Below are 14,598 nucleotides of genomic sequence, written 5' to 3'. Positions count from 1 at the left end.
TTTGTGACCTGATCATAAAAGGCAATCAGGTTGGTCTGACATGACCTGCCCCAATGAAACTGTGCTGGTTGCCCTTGAGCATCATCCCTGAAGCCGGCCCATCACAGATGTGCTCCTTGAGGATTTTCTCAAAGAGTTTCCTAAGGATTGAGGTAAGACTGACGGGCCTATGGTTGCCCGGGTCCTCTCTCTTCCCTTTTTTGAAGAATGGGACCAAGTTAGCTATCTTCATTGTAGTGATGACTACATTATCTGAGATACTGCAGTAACCGTCCATAAAATATGGAGTCTAGGAATACCCTGGGAAGAATTCTATTTCACCTACCACATAGCTCAATTGTGTCTTGTGACTAACTCTATGTTATCCAACCAACATGTACATGAAATTGTCTTGCCTCTTTGGGCACACAAGTACTTCCATTATACAAAGAGGATTGCCTTCTGGAGACACATATACAGCTTCATGGTCTTATGAAGGGGCACTTATACATGCAGAAGGGATAAGAATTTCCTGAACTATAATCTGGTAACCGAGTTGGTTGCTGGACTTCAGTCATCAACTAGGCAAAAAAAGATTTTAATCCTTAATATTTCAGATACTGCTGGTAGGGTTTGACCTTCTCATTGATGACCATTGTCTTTGTGATATTTTAATATTCCATTTATATTCATATAATGTTTGCCTAATCTGGAGTAATTCCATTGCCACTTACTAAGATCACATAACTCTGACTTACTTAAGAACAGGAAGCCAGATAAAAATATGTTTTATGAAGTGAAATGATGAAAATATATTTATTTCAAAGTAAGATCATTAAGAAGTAAAGTTGATTGGCTTGTGAACAGGTATCTAGAAAAGGAAGAAATAAGTCAGATGTATCCACAAGTTCTGTTATTACACACAAGGTAGCAGTAATTATCATGATTATATGAAAAAAAATAAAATCATGCACATTCTCATCCAGGGGATATTAGAACTAGTGGTTGATAAAGAGCTGAGAGTCACATCAAGGTACACAAGGAATAGTGTTTTTAATAGAGAACTCTTAAATCTCAAAGGCCTCAAATATTAAAGATATTTGAATGGCAAATGCAGATCGTTTAGTCACAGGAACATATGGCATCATACAAAATACTGTAACTGAATGATTAAACAGACAGACTGAACATTTATATGCAAGGTACAAAGCTTGTAGTCTATTTAAAGTAAAACATGAGTGCTAATTCTAAAACTAATGAAATCCGAAGTTCATTTTTGGAACCAATAGACACAGTTTTAGGATGCCAAGTACCTTGATTACCTCAATTAGTTCTGTTACATGGGTATACTAACATTTGCTTCCAGATAGTGATGGAAAGTCATGAAAAATGGCCAGCAATAGACCTTTATGTATGTGTTGGCTATTAATATGCAAGAAAAGATGTGCAATTACAACTTGATGTCTGGTTAAGCTGCAACTTTGGAGTATCTTAGATCTGGTCCTAAAGTCACATGAGTATTTTAGCAGTGAAAATCTAGCAATTTTAGTGGGATGACTCCAGATCACTCCAGATCATAAGCAATGATCTGAATCATTTAGATGCTATGGCTTTCACTGATGTGGTATCCAAGTGCCTGTATTAGAGCCCATTGGCTCATAGATTCTAGGACTTAATTAACCAATGAAGGTATTGTGAATCTTCTGGAAGAGACAATAGGAATTTTTCTCAAAGGATTGTATTGGTATAGACCTTTCCATAAAATGTGAGTAACTTCCAGTACCTATAGCAACCAAGAGAGGTATGTAGTCTTAGCTTTATCACCCTTCCAACTTTTTTCCTGTAGTTCCTTTTGAAAATATGTACAAACATGTATAAGACTGTTCTGGGAACTGATGCAGAAAATGTAAATGTGAAATAAGTTAACAGAGTGCTAAGGCAAAATCCTGTTACCTGAAGAAGATGAATGTATGATGCTTAAGTGCCACATAAACATTTACTCATCTGACTGTAATTCTATTTGCCATTTTTCCCAGAACTGAATCAGTTATATGTGTATATGAACTATGTGGCTACACTGTAGCTATATAAACTGTCTACACAGACAATGAGCATGTTCAGTGGAGCTATGTGCTGTCTCTACAGTCACATAGCATCTGCCTGTAGTCTGGAACAATTATATTATATGCTCTTAGCTGTCTGCAAGCTGTGCAGGCCCTGGGTAGGATAGAAAATGTAGTTGTGCTTAAAACATGAGTAAAGGGACTTTGCTGCTCACTCCAGGTATGGCTGCTGTACTTGCTTTGCAGACTAATAATACCTACAGATCATAGAAGGGGCCTCTGGGGTGATGACCAGATGTAGAGGGAAGGGAGAAGGGAGGCATAGTTGAACAGGGAATCTTGAGAGTGGCAACTGAAAGGACCCTAGAGGAAACAATCAGAGATGGATTTAGGGCATGCAGGTTAGCAATAGGGACTGGTGGTAGGGTGGGAGCAAGAGCAAGATTTGTCAGGAGGACCGGGGACAGACCAGATAGCTAGCCAGGGAATCCTGAATGTGATTGAAGGTCGACAGACATCAGACTAAAGTGCAGTATTGGACTTTCAAGTGTGGTGGTAGTGGGAAATGCTGGCGGTGAGTTTTTTAATATGTTCATGAACTACACTGTTCTTGCCATTTGGTAGCATTCCATTGCGCTGGCGCAGTTCTAGGTCCCAAGGCCAGCTGTAGTTGGACTGTATGTTGTGCTTGGGCAGCACTCCAGAGCATTTGCTGATGCTCCCTTTACTGTCTCTGGATCACTCTTTAGATTGTTAGTTGGGTTAATATATATATTAACATTTTGCAGAGTTGTTCTCAGAGCAAGTTAAGCTGGAATTTAGAGAATAATCTATATAATTATATATACAGTAGGCGCAAAACATAACCAAAAGCTGTTTCCTTTGTTGGGGCTGTTTATATTATGTTCTTCATGACTAGGGCACTGAGAAAATCTCAGTTTTGCAGACTGCATGGAAATTTACCCCACACCATGATTTTTAAGGGTCACAAGCATAGGTGGCAGAAGGCCAGGGCTAATGGGGTTTTACCCCCTTCTAACACAGGGCAGTGCAGAGGACCACAGGGCAGCCTGGGTGTGGGCTCTGGGCAGCTGCAGCAGGGGGGAGAGGCACACAAATACAGACATGGAGCCTGTAGCAGGCAGCTGGTATTGCAGCCAGATGGCATCCAAAGCAGTGCCCATCACAGCAGGTAAGTTGGGGAACAGGAAAGGGAAGGAGAAGGGGTGTGGTGGGGGCAGATTGAGGCAGGGACTAAGGTGAGTGAGGCCCTGGAGGGAGGGCCCTTTGGGATGCTTGGAACCCAAGTGGCTCATCCAGGGGCGTGGAGTGGGGGGATCACCCACAGCTGCTCATACCTTGGGAGAGGCCCAGGGGGGCATGTCCCCCCCAGATTTGTGCACAGGGCAGAGGCAGACTGCCCGCTGTGTACTGGGCTCTGTGGCCTGCTGCTGCTGCTGCTGCTGCTGCTGCCCTGGGAGCTGGTGGTGGCAGGTACATGGCATCGCACACAGCAGCCAGCTTCCAGGACAGTGGGGTACAGAGCCCAGTGTGTAGTGGGAATCCTGCCTCTACCCTGCATACAAATCCAGGTGACGTGTTTCCTAGGTCTTTCCTGAGGTGCATGCAGTGGCGGTAGACCCCCCTGCACCCCTGGATGAGCTGCCTGGACTCCAAGCATCCCACCACACACCCAGGGGCCCCACTCACCCCAGCCCCTGCCTTTGCCTCTGCCCCACTCCTTCACTGTGGGGGCCTCAATCTGCTCCCCCATGCCCCTTCCCCTTCCCTAACTTACCTACTGTGGTGGGCAGTGTTCCACATATCACCCAGCTGCAATCCTGGCCACTTGCAGGCTCCATGTCTGTTTGTGCTTGCTGTTCCCCCTGCCCTCCACTGTAGCCATCTGGAGCCTGTGCCTGGGCTGCCCTGAGGCCATTGTGCTGGCCATGTTTGAAGGGGTTAAGCCCCATTAGCCCCAGCCTTCTGCCACTTGTGGCTCTGTGCTGCCTGCTGCACATCATTTTTCCTGGAATATTTACGGAACTACTAGGACCCATTGCCAAGATCATAGTTTCATAGATGTTAGGATTGAAAAGGACCTATTAGATCATCAAGTCTGACCCCCTGCCCTGGGAAGGAATGAGTGTGGAGACAGATGACCCCAGCCAAGTGTCTATCCAATCTCCTCTTAAATACCTCCAAGGAAGGGGACAGCACCACCTCTCTTGGAAGCATATTCCATATTTTGGCAACCCTCACTGTAAAGAAATGTTTTCTGATGTCCAATCTGAATTTCTAGTTACCCTGATGGGTGCCCTGGTAAACACTGTATCCCCTATTTCTTGATGCCCCCCACAATGAGTTTGTACATAGCCACAAGATCACCTGGTCCAGGTCTCCCAATCGGTCCACATAGGGTTTTTTTTCTGTAGGCCTTTAACCAGACAATTGGCCTTCCTCTCCAGGCCATCCACATGCCTCCAGACATGCAGTGCCCAAAACTGGACGTAGTACTCCAGCTGCAGCCTTAGCAATGTTGTATAGGGGGGAGTATCACCTCCCTAGACCTGTTTGTGATGCACCTCACCTACTTATACAAGAAAGGGTGCAGTTAGCTTGACTTATTATCTCATCACACTGGTGACTCATATTCATTTTGGAGTTGACTACTACTCTGAGATCTCTTTCCACAGTTGTGCTACTTAGAATGGTACGTCCCAGGCTACACAAGTGTTGATGAATCTTCCTCCCCAGGTGCAACACATGACACTTATCCTTGTTAAACTGCATCCTATTATGTTCAGCCCATTTCCCCAGCATGTCCATATCAGCCTGGATTTGCTTCCTGCCATTTAGTTTGTGTACCTCCCTCCCATAGTTTGGTGTCATCAGCAAACTTGGACAGGGTGCTTTCTACTCTCTTGTCCAAGTCACTAATAAAGATATTGCATAGTACTGGTCCCAGGACAGAGCCTTGGGGAACTCTGCTGCCTACATTTCTCCAGATAGAAACAAACCCATCCACCACCACTCTTTGGGTGCATCCCATAAGCCAATTTTTTACCCACTGTGTAATAATCTACATTGCAACTCTTTAGTTTATTTATAAGAATTAGGTGTGACTCTGTGCCAAAGGCCCTTTTAAAATCTAAGTAAATAACATCTGCCTCTATTCCTTCATCCAAGCATTTTGTGACCCAGTAGTAAAATGAAACCAGGTTAGTCAGGCAGCATCTGCCTGCTATGAACCCATGCTGATTGCCCCATAGCATTATTTTACTCACTGGTCCCCCACAGATGTGATCCTTAACAATTTTCTCAAAGGTCTTGCCAAGGAAAGAGGTGAGACTAACCAGCCTATAGTTACCTGGTTCCTCCTTCCTCCCCTTCTTGAAAATAGGGACCATATTGGCTCTTTTCCAATCCTCCGGGACCTGTCCTGAGTGCCACAAGTGCTCAAACAGTTGTGCCAGCAGTTCCGCTATGACTCCAGCTAATTTCCTAAATACCCTAGGATGAAGATCATCAGGGCCTGTTAACTTAAATACATTCAACCCCTCTAGGTTCACCTTTACTATGTCAGCATGAACAGTTGGTGGGTTGGTATCTATACTGGGCTTACCTAAAGTCCAAATAGGATGCATATTTGTATTCATGACCAGGAACATGGATGCAAAGACATCATTTAGAAGCTCTGCATTGGCCATCCTATCTGTTACTAGTTGCCTTAGTTCATACTGAAGGGGCCCTAAGTTACCCTACACCTTCTTTTTGCTTCCTATGTTCTTAAAGAATGAATTTTCGTTATCCTTAAATTTTCTGCCAGTCTAAGCTCCATTTGTGCTTTGGCTCTCCTCACTGTTTCTCTGAAAGCTCGAGCCAAGCAGGTACACTTCTCCTTGGTGGCAGCCCCATGCTTCCACAGCCTGTAGGCCTCTTTTTCCCCCTCCAGGCTCTCCTGGATTTTTCTGCTCAACAAAGAGGGTTTCTTTGCTTTTTTAAATCCCTTTTATGTGTACTGGGACGATCCTTTTCTGTGCCTGCAGGATTATTCTCTTGAGAAACTCCCACCCTTCCTGGACTCCCATCTCTCCAAGGCTTTTACCAGTTGAGTCCCTCCCTAACTAATCTCTTGAGCTAGTTCAAATTGGCCTTCCTGCAGTCTAGCACTTCCGCCCTTCTAGTTATCTTCCCCACCTTTCCCAAGATAGTGAACCCTATCAATAGGTTACCTAGCACCTGCAGATCCTCCACCAAGTTTTTCCCTGTGGCCAGTACCAAGTCTAGTAAGGCATTTCCTTTAGTGGGAACACGTACCTCCTGTGATAGGTGAAGGTCCTGTAAGGAGGTTGAAAACTTTTGTGAATAGGCAGCTACCAGGTCACCCTGAGCCTGAGTTTTTCCAGGCTGAAGAGTCCCATAGCTCTCAGCCTCTCATCATAAGGTCTGTTTTTCTGACCTCTGATCATGCTCATGGCTCTCCTTTGGACTCTCTCAAGCTTCTCCACATCCTTTTTGAATTGTAGAGCCCAAAACTGGATGCAGTACTCCAGCTGTGACCTCACCAAGGCTGAGTACAGGGGGAGAATGTTGTCCTGGGATTTGCTTGAGAAGCATCTATGGATGCATGCCAGCATTTTGGTCGCTTTACTAGCCGCAGCATCGCATTGGAGGCTCATGTTCATTTTGTGGTCAATCATGACCCCCAAGTCCCTTTCATCCATAGTGCTAGCCAGCATAGCGCTGCTGAGTCTATAGCAGGTTTTTCTTCCCAAGGTGAAAAACCTTGCATGTGTCAGTGTTAAACACCATCAGGTTCTCATCTGCCCATTTCCTGAGCCTGTCAAGATCATCCTGGATTTCCCTCTTGTCCTCAGGTGTGGATACTTTACCTCAAAGTTTGGTATCATCGACAAACTTGGCCAGTACACTTCTGATACCAATGTCCACATCATTAAAGAAGATGTTGAATAGTACAGGTCCAAGGACAGAGCCTTGAGTGATCCCAATGGTCACAGAGCACCACAACAATTGACTTCCATCAACCACCACCCTCTGGGTCCACCCACAGAATCAATTCCACAGCCAGCGGATTGTGGTGAAGCTGAGGCTACAGTTGGCCAGTTTTGCTAAGAGGTGATCATGGGATACCAGATTGAAGGCTTTTTTAAAGTCAAGATATATGACATCAATCTCTTCTCCCTTGTCCAGATGATAGGTCACCTGGTCGTAAAATGAAATAAGATTTGTCAAGCAAGACCTACCCACAACAAACCCATGCTAGCTATCCTTCAGGATGTTGCCATCAACCAGTCTGTTAAGAATGGTCTCTTTGATAATCTTTTCTAAGACCTTCCCCAGGATAGATGTCTGGTTGATGGGCCTGTAGTTTGCCAGATCTACTTTCCTCACTTTCTTGAAGATAGGCACCACATTGGCCTTCTTCCAATCTTTGGGCACTTGACCAGAGCACCAGGAGTTCTCAAAGATCCATGCCAAGGGCTGAGCTATAATACTTGCCAGCTCGTTGAGTACTCTGGGATAAACTGCCAGGACCAGCTGACTTGAAGGTATCCAGCCTCTCAAGGTGTTCCTTCACAAGGTCAGCATTGATGGAGGGTACGGAATCTCCCTCACCCGGGCCTTCTCATCCTTGGGACCGGTGAAAAACTGATGCAAAGTACCTATTTAGCAAGTTGGCTTTTTCCTGGGTGTCAGTTTTCCCATCTGTTTTAATAGAGGTCCAATGTTGCCCTTGCTCTTCTTCCAACTCCCCACATATCTAAAAAAGGACTTTTTATTGTCCGTGATACTTGTAGCTAGTTAGTGTTCAGTTGCAGCCTTGGCTTTCCTGGTTCACTCCCTTTAGATAATAGGGCAGAGCTTAGCTAGACAACTAGGAAGCATCTGTAGCAGTAGTTGTAGGCTCCCTTGGAAACTAGAGAGCAGATCCTGGTTAGCAATCTCTGCAGCTGATGGGGAAGGGTCACCTGACATGCAGGGGCAGGGTTTAGGGCATATAAAAACTTAGGGCTTAAGCTAGGGATCAGTATGGCCCTGAAGGTGTCTAGGAAAGGAGCTGTGTCCTGAAAGGGCTCTACAGGAGTGACTGGCTGGGGCTGCTTGCCCTGAGGATTGTAATCTACCTAGAGAAGGAGCTCTGCACTTAAAGGAACCATAGCTGAGAGACTTACTGGAAGCCGTGTGCCATGAAGACCACAAAAAGGGGATTGAAAGTTTACAGGGTAGGTTTGTTATGTACTCAGTAGGCTTACAGATTGAGTGGTAGCTAGTCTGCTGATGTTTTGGTTATAGTTATAACTAGTGGACCAGATCTGGCACTAGTAAGGGTAGGTGGAATTCCCAGTGGCACAGACTGTGCCACTCTCCCTACTAGTAAGGGTAGGTGGAGTTCCCAGAGTGGCACACAACAATTTTGGGGAGCCACACCAAAGATTGGGGCCCAAGGAATGAAATAAATTCCTGCCAGAGGAAGTAACCCTAAGGGAGAGAGAGAGAGACTGGAGCACAGTGCTTCAAGGGGTAAAATCTTAGCCTGAGTGGGGTGAGGACCAGGACCAGGACCAGGTGACCATCACTCAGAGGGGCAGTACCACAGCCAGAGAGAAGTGAGAAATGGCACCAGGAGCTTGCAGCCTGAGTGGGGCAAACATAAACAAGGCCATGAGGTTCCTATCCCAAGCAGTGAGAACTAGGCCCAAGGGCCCGTATTACAGGAAGGACAGAAGTAAACAAAGGACTAATAGCCTAATCCCCAGGAGAGTCAGACACTGAGAAAAGGCTGGGTGGCCTTAATGGACTGGAACAGAGATTAGGGGCTGAGTCCCCCCTAATGAATGAATGGTAACACCTATAATGCATGGGTATGGTTGTAGGGGAAGTCAGAGACTGTGCATTTCCCATAAGACATTTAGTCTTCTGGGCGGCCAGGAGCATAAGGATAGATTAGGATCAGTGGAACCTAAGAGGGATCCCCTAGCCAGAAGACAGGCCAAAGCTCACTCTAAGGCCCTCAGGCAACCTCACTTTCCAAATCCATTAAAAATACCAAGGTGTGGCAGGGGAAAGCAAAGGGAGGGTAGCTCAGAGGCAGGCCTAGGCAGGAGTTGCTTGACCAGTAGGGGGCATCACAGCTGCCTCTCGGGCCTGGGCCTGTCACACCCACAATGTGATTAGTTTGGTTTTATGTCTTAATTTATATAATTTTCTGTTCGTGTTTATATATGTTTGCTATTATTGATGCTAGTAAATTACTATATCTTGTATTAATTGGTTTATGGTAGAGTTTCCACTGATACACTTACCATGTATCTGAAGCTTTTCCAGTCTTTTCTTCAGTGTGTTTCAAGGTAGAATTCACAGCAAATTAGCAAGGTAAACACACAAACTCTGAGAAAGAAAATTTACTGCAAACCACATGACATGCTCTTTTCTTACTATTTTTATTTCTTTTCCTTCAGTCAGCCTTTCTCAATATACTTCATTATTTTCAGGCATTGATCTTTTTCAATGTAGTTCAGAATATAGCAATGCAGATTTCCTCTTAGAAATTAAATTATATAAAGATGTGTTAATATGATGTAGCTTGTTTGGAAACATTAAAAAATACCTGAAGTTAGTTGCAGTACTTTTTAGTATACATCTATTTAATCTCTAAAGAATTATTAATGTTAATGTTACATAGCCTTAGATTTTTTAATTTTAAAATCATGTAAATCAGAAAGGTTAGAAATAGAAACAATTTTAAGGACATCTACTCCAGACCCTTTCAGTGCCTTATGAATTTTTTCCCCTAGAAAATTTGCCAAGTATTATTTAATGTATCCCAAAAGTTGAAGTTTCTAAAATGATTCTTGGAAAAACTATTCCACCTTCTAATTGACTTTAGTCTCAAGCAGTTTTTAATGATATTCATCCAAAATTTTCTTTTTCCTAATTTCACTTCATTACTTGTAGTTATACTCCATTGTCCCCAGGGGTAGGTCAAATGAGTACATTGTACCTATTATAACAGGCATAGCCCTAATAGACACCACACTTGAGGGGGTGCTGCTCTCCCACCAGCTGGGAAATTGTTTTTATACTTGCTGCTCTCCAGCTCTGTAGATAACAGGAAATTCAGGAAGTGGCTGGTAGTTTGTTTAATGGATTTGACCTATTTTCCTTCACCTGACATTGATTGTTCTTTTCTGCCCCTTAGACCACTAGTGCTGTTGTCTGAGCTGAATACAGCATCTCATGCAATAGCTTTCCTATGCAGGTGAAAACTAATGGTCTGACCTCCTCAACTTCTGTTCTGCTTTCTTGACCTGTGCATTCGAATGGAACTCATACAGTTTAATATTATTAAGCCTTTTACTTACATATATGAACTGGCATGGATCCATCCAATTTACAGAACATTAACAAGTGGAAAAAACAAACAGAATCTGATTCAGCATACCAAGATCTACGTTGGTAGGAATTATGTAGGATGAAGAGAATTTAGGCAAATGAGTATTTGGATTAGATTTTTTTCTGCAAAATGTCTGGGCCAACATCTCTTGCTGTCTTGTTAATCTCATGAGATTCATTTTTCGAACTAATTGTAAACTACCAGAGCAACCGATATAATGATTTTATGCTATTTGGGTTCAAAATAACTGAAAAAGAAGCTCAGATAACTTTCATGCTTCTGAAACCTAACTCCAAATTTCAGCCCTGGTCCTAATTTGGTGTCAAACTCAGATTCCAAATTATATCATACATAGTCTCAATTTAGATTCAAACAATGCCATCATTATCCATTGGTAAGTAGTATTTGAAATGAAAACCAAGGTCTGCTTCAGAAACCTTGAAAGCAGTTGTGTAAGCAGTCACAGTCGCAGCACTTTCACTCACATTATTTAGAGCTGTCAGCATTAGAAACACAAATCATATTGCTAATAACAGTAAATTAATTTACCATTCTTTTATTATTCCCCAAACACCTTTCTGTTTCTGTCAGCAACTAAGCTATTATATAATACCTGAATGACAATAGAGAAATGAATATTCAATGTTCAAAATATATGATACAATCATCTAAGTACCTACATTGTACCACGTGAAATTCTGTAGGGATTTGTTATTTCAGATTATGAATTATATCACCCTCTAAAATATTTTTTGTGTCATTTAACTCCTTACAGGACTACATGATCCACTGAAAAGCTGGAAATTTTATACCTATGTTAAGATCCAATCCAATTTCCAGAGAACTCAATGAAAAGACTAATTGATTGTAATAGGGACTAGATAGTATTCACAGTTACAGACAATCCCTTGCATTAGTAGATCTAACATAAGTCTTTTAATCTTTTTCTCTTTATTTTTCAATTTGTACTGTTGACAGCATTCTGTACAGAGTCTGTTTTCCTGTTCTGCAATGTAATTAATTAGTTTTCCATTTGACTATCAACAGTAGAGCCAAACTACTCCTTCACCCCCAACTTTTTAAAATAGTATACTAAAAGTCAGGACATGCTCCTTTAAAGACTATCCAAATAAAGCTGAAATTTTTTATTGGATTTATTCAAATATTCCATATAATGTTTCTCTTTTAAGGTTAGGCCAAACCAAGAACTGGTGAATATACTGCATGGAGCAAACTTGTCCTGGGAAGGATTAGGTGATTTATTACTACAGGCTTTTCCCTATAGTCATTGCTCCTAGCTGTTCTGTAAGAACGGATTACAGAACCCTCTTTCTGACCACTTCCCCATAAAAAATGGGAGGTGGGGGCAGGGAGAGTTTGCAGTTTCAATCTGTATAATCTCTGCAGTGCAGTGACTGTTCCTTTTGCTCTGCTGTCTGGTGTATAACACTCCCTGCATGGAAGATGAGGAAGAGGAAGTACTATTAAGCTATAGACAGAATAGCTAACTGGGAGTGCGAGGTGCATTGCATTACACACTTGAATATAGCAACAGTGCTATCTCCCATATACCAGGGAATACTGGGAAAAGTTCTGTTGTCCCAAAACTGGGTTAAAGGTGCAAGTCATATAAATAAAGCCCTTAGGCTAAGTACAGACATTCAAAAAGCCCGAGATGGAATTGAACCAATCTATGCAAATTTCTCTAAAGTGTGTGGATTGGATCCAGGGTGAACAGAACTCATGTTCACCCCTTGGTAAGGGAGGCAAGGGCACTCCCACATACTTCCCATTGAGCCAGAAATTCCTGAGGGGAGCGGACTGCAGCTGAATGGCTGTGCCATCCCTGACTCTGGCTGGCTGGCAGGCACATGCCTCCCGCACTGCCCTGCCAGCTGTCAGGCAGGTGTCGGCTACAGAAAACTAGTCAAGGGAGGCATTCTTGCACCCCACCCACCATCTGTGCTCCTGGGAGCATGCGAATTCCTGGGCTTTGTCTGTGGTGGGGGAATGGGGGTCCACCTCAGGCAGGACAGAGGTGGGGGGGGGAGCAGGACTTCAGCCAGGATTTGGTACTAGCTTGCGGCTGGGTGGGGTGAGGAAGTGAAGAAATCCTAGGAGCCTTTCCCAGAGCTGTTCTAGGTGATGACATAGTGTCCTCCTGTGTCCCAGTCTTGCATAAGCCCCGGGACTGTGTACTGCAACAACTGCAGGAAGGGCTTGGAGGTGCTGAATCTGCTTCCCCATGCAGCTGTAAAGGCCTGGCTGCCCCCCAGGAATGGAGTTCTCAGCTACAAAGGAAGTGGATTTAGTTGGGAACTTGCCATTGGCTGGGAGAGTGGAATCCTCTGAGCCCTTCCTGGAGCCACTCCAATGCATGGTCCCAGGGCTCAGAAAGAACCGGGACAAGGGTGGGACACACTGTGCCCCACTGACCCAGGCTGGGAATGCAGGGTGTGTTGCTGGCAGTGCCTCCCTTCAGGAGCTTGGGAGTCCTGCTCCTCTCACCACCTCTGTCCTGCCTGGCTGACAGCTGAGATCTTTGGGGTGAGGCTGGCTAGGTGCTTTGCCAGAGCAGCCGAGCTGCAGCTCCCTGCAAGAGGGAGTTAGTTGGACCCCTGGGAGGCTGGCAGATGGGATCTACTTTGACTTGTGAGTGAGCCTGGTACTGACATTTGATTCATTGATCTAACCTAGTTTAAGTAAGTCTGATACTACATGGATCCAGGTCTTATCTCAGACCAGGATCCTCCTTTTTAAAGCAGTCTATAGGCCCCAAACATCAGTTCTGTTAAGGGTATAAGCCAGTTTGTGATATACCTAAGACAAAAAAAGTGCAATGTTTGTACCTGGCCCTCATGCATACCTGTTGCCAGGATCCCAGTTTAATCACTGACATTTTAATTTTTTTGTACAATATTTTTACAAACCTGTGCAAATCTATGACTTGCCATTTTTGTTTGCTAAAGTAAAACTTGTGCCTCCAGCTGTAACCCCACGTTGTTACATGTGCTGCTTGCTTCTAAAACCAGCTCTACAATCTAAACATAGAGAGAGCATCTATTTTTTCTGAGATTCAATAAGGAAATGCCATTAACAATGTTTTAACACATGATGCTAATTAAACTGCTTCAAATTACACAGCAGTAGTTCAGATAGTTGAGAAACAGGTAGAAAGCACTAATTACCCATCCGTGGCATATTTCTGATTCGAGTGGGAAAACTGCTTTTTAAACTTGCTTTGGTTCACTTTACAGTGTATAGCTTTCCAGAGCATTGCATTGATTTCATCCCATGAACATGAATTAAAGGAGAAACTGAAATTTGTAATTATTTTAAAGGATATTTTTCAATGTAGAAATAGACTGGAACATCCTTGAGAATGCGGTTAGAAAATTGTAGATGTGGTGTGTCTATGTACCTTGAAAACTATGAATAGCAGTTTTGCAAATAGATTGAGTGTCATTTTCTAAATGTCAAGGAAAAGGATGCAATGGTTTAAAAAAGGCTCTCTATAAGAAAAAAATGCATGTACATTATGGTTAAATCAAACACCATTGGTAAGACTGCAATTTAAAACCCAGTAAAATCAAACAAGGGATTGACTGCCACTGTTCTGCATGAGCTTTGGAACAGATCCTACAATTTTTTTTTTCTTCTAGTGGTACCTTCAAGGAACTGTATGTATGAGAAGCTTTTCATGGACTAGTTATATTATGCAGAGGTTCATGTCATAAAATACTAATTAATAAGAAAATAGGCATTATGGGCACGTCCAGATGAGCATGCACATATGTCTTGCAGCATCTCAAAGCCTTTTGAGATGCTGCAGGAACAATAAATTTGCAGTGCGGGGGTGCAAAATTAGATTAAAACAAACCTGCAGGAGAAAAAGGTGGGGCAGGAGGCTGGGCAACTGGAGGCTGGGCCCTCTATAGAGACCCTCTGGTAGCAGCCAGAGCATCTCTATGGGTGGCCCTCCATCTGGTGCTGAAGCATGCTGCCTGCCCATGCAGGGCAGGCAGCATGAAAGCTGCAGGGAGATGCACCTGGGCTCCAGTGTCAGTAAGTAGGGGGTGGGGGGAGACTGAAGGAGGGGGCAGGGGACTATGAGGGACTCTGGCCAGCCCTGCCTGA

This window comes from Crocodylus porosus, unplaced genomic scaffold, assembly GCF_001723895.1.
Source record: "Crocodylus porosus isolate Cpor-Errol unplaced genomic scaffold, CroPor_comp1, whole genome shotgun sequence".
Taxonomy (NCBI): domain Eukaryota; kingdom Metazoa; phylum Chordata; order Crocodylia; family Crocodylidae; genus Crocodylus; species Crocodylus porosus.
This window is presented reverse-complemented; position numbering follows the sequence as displayed.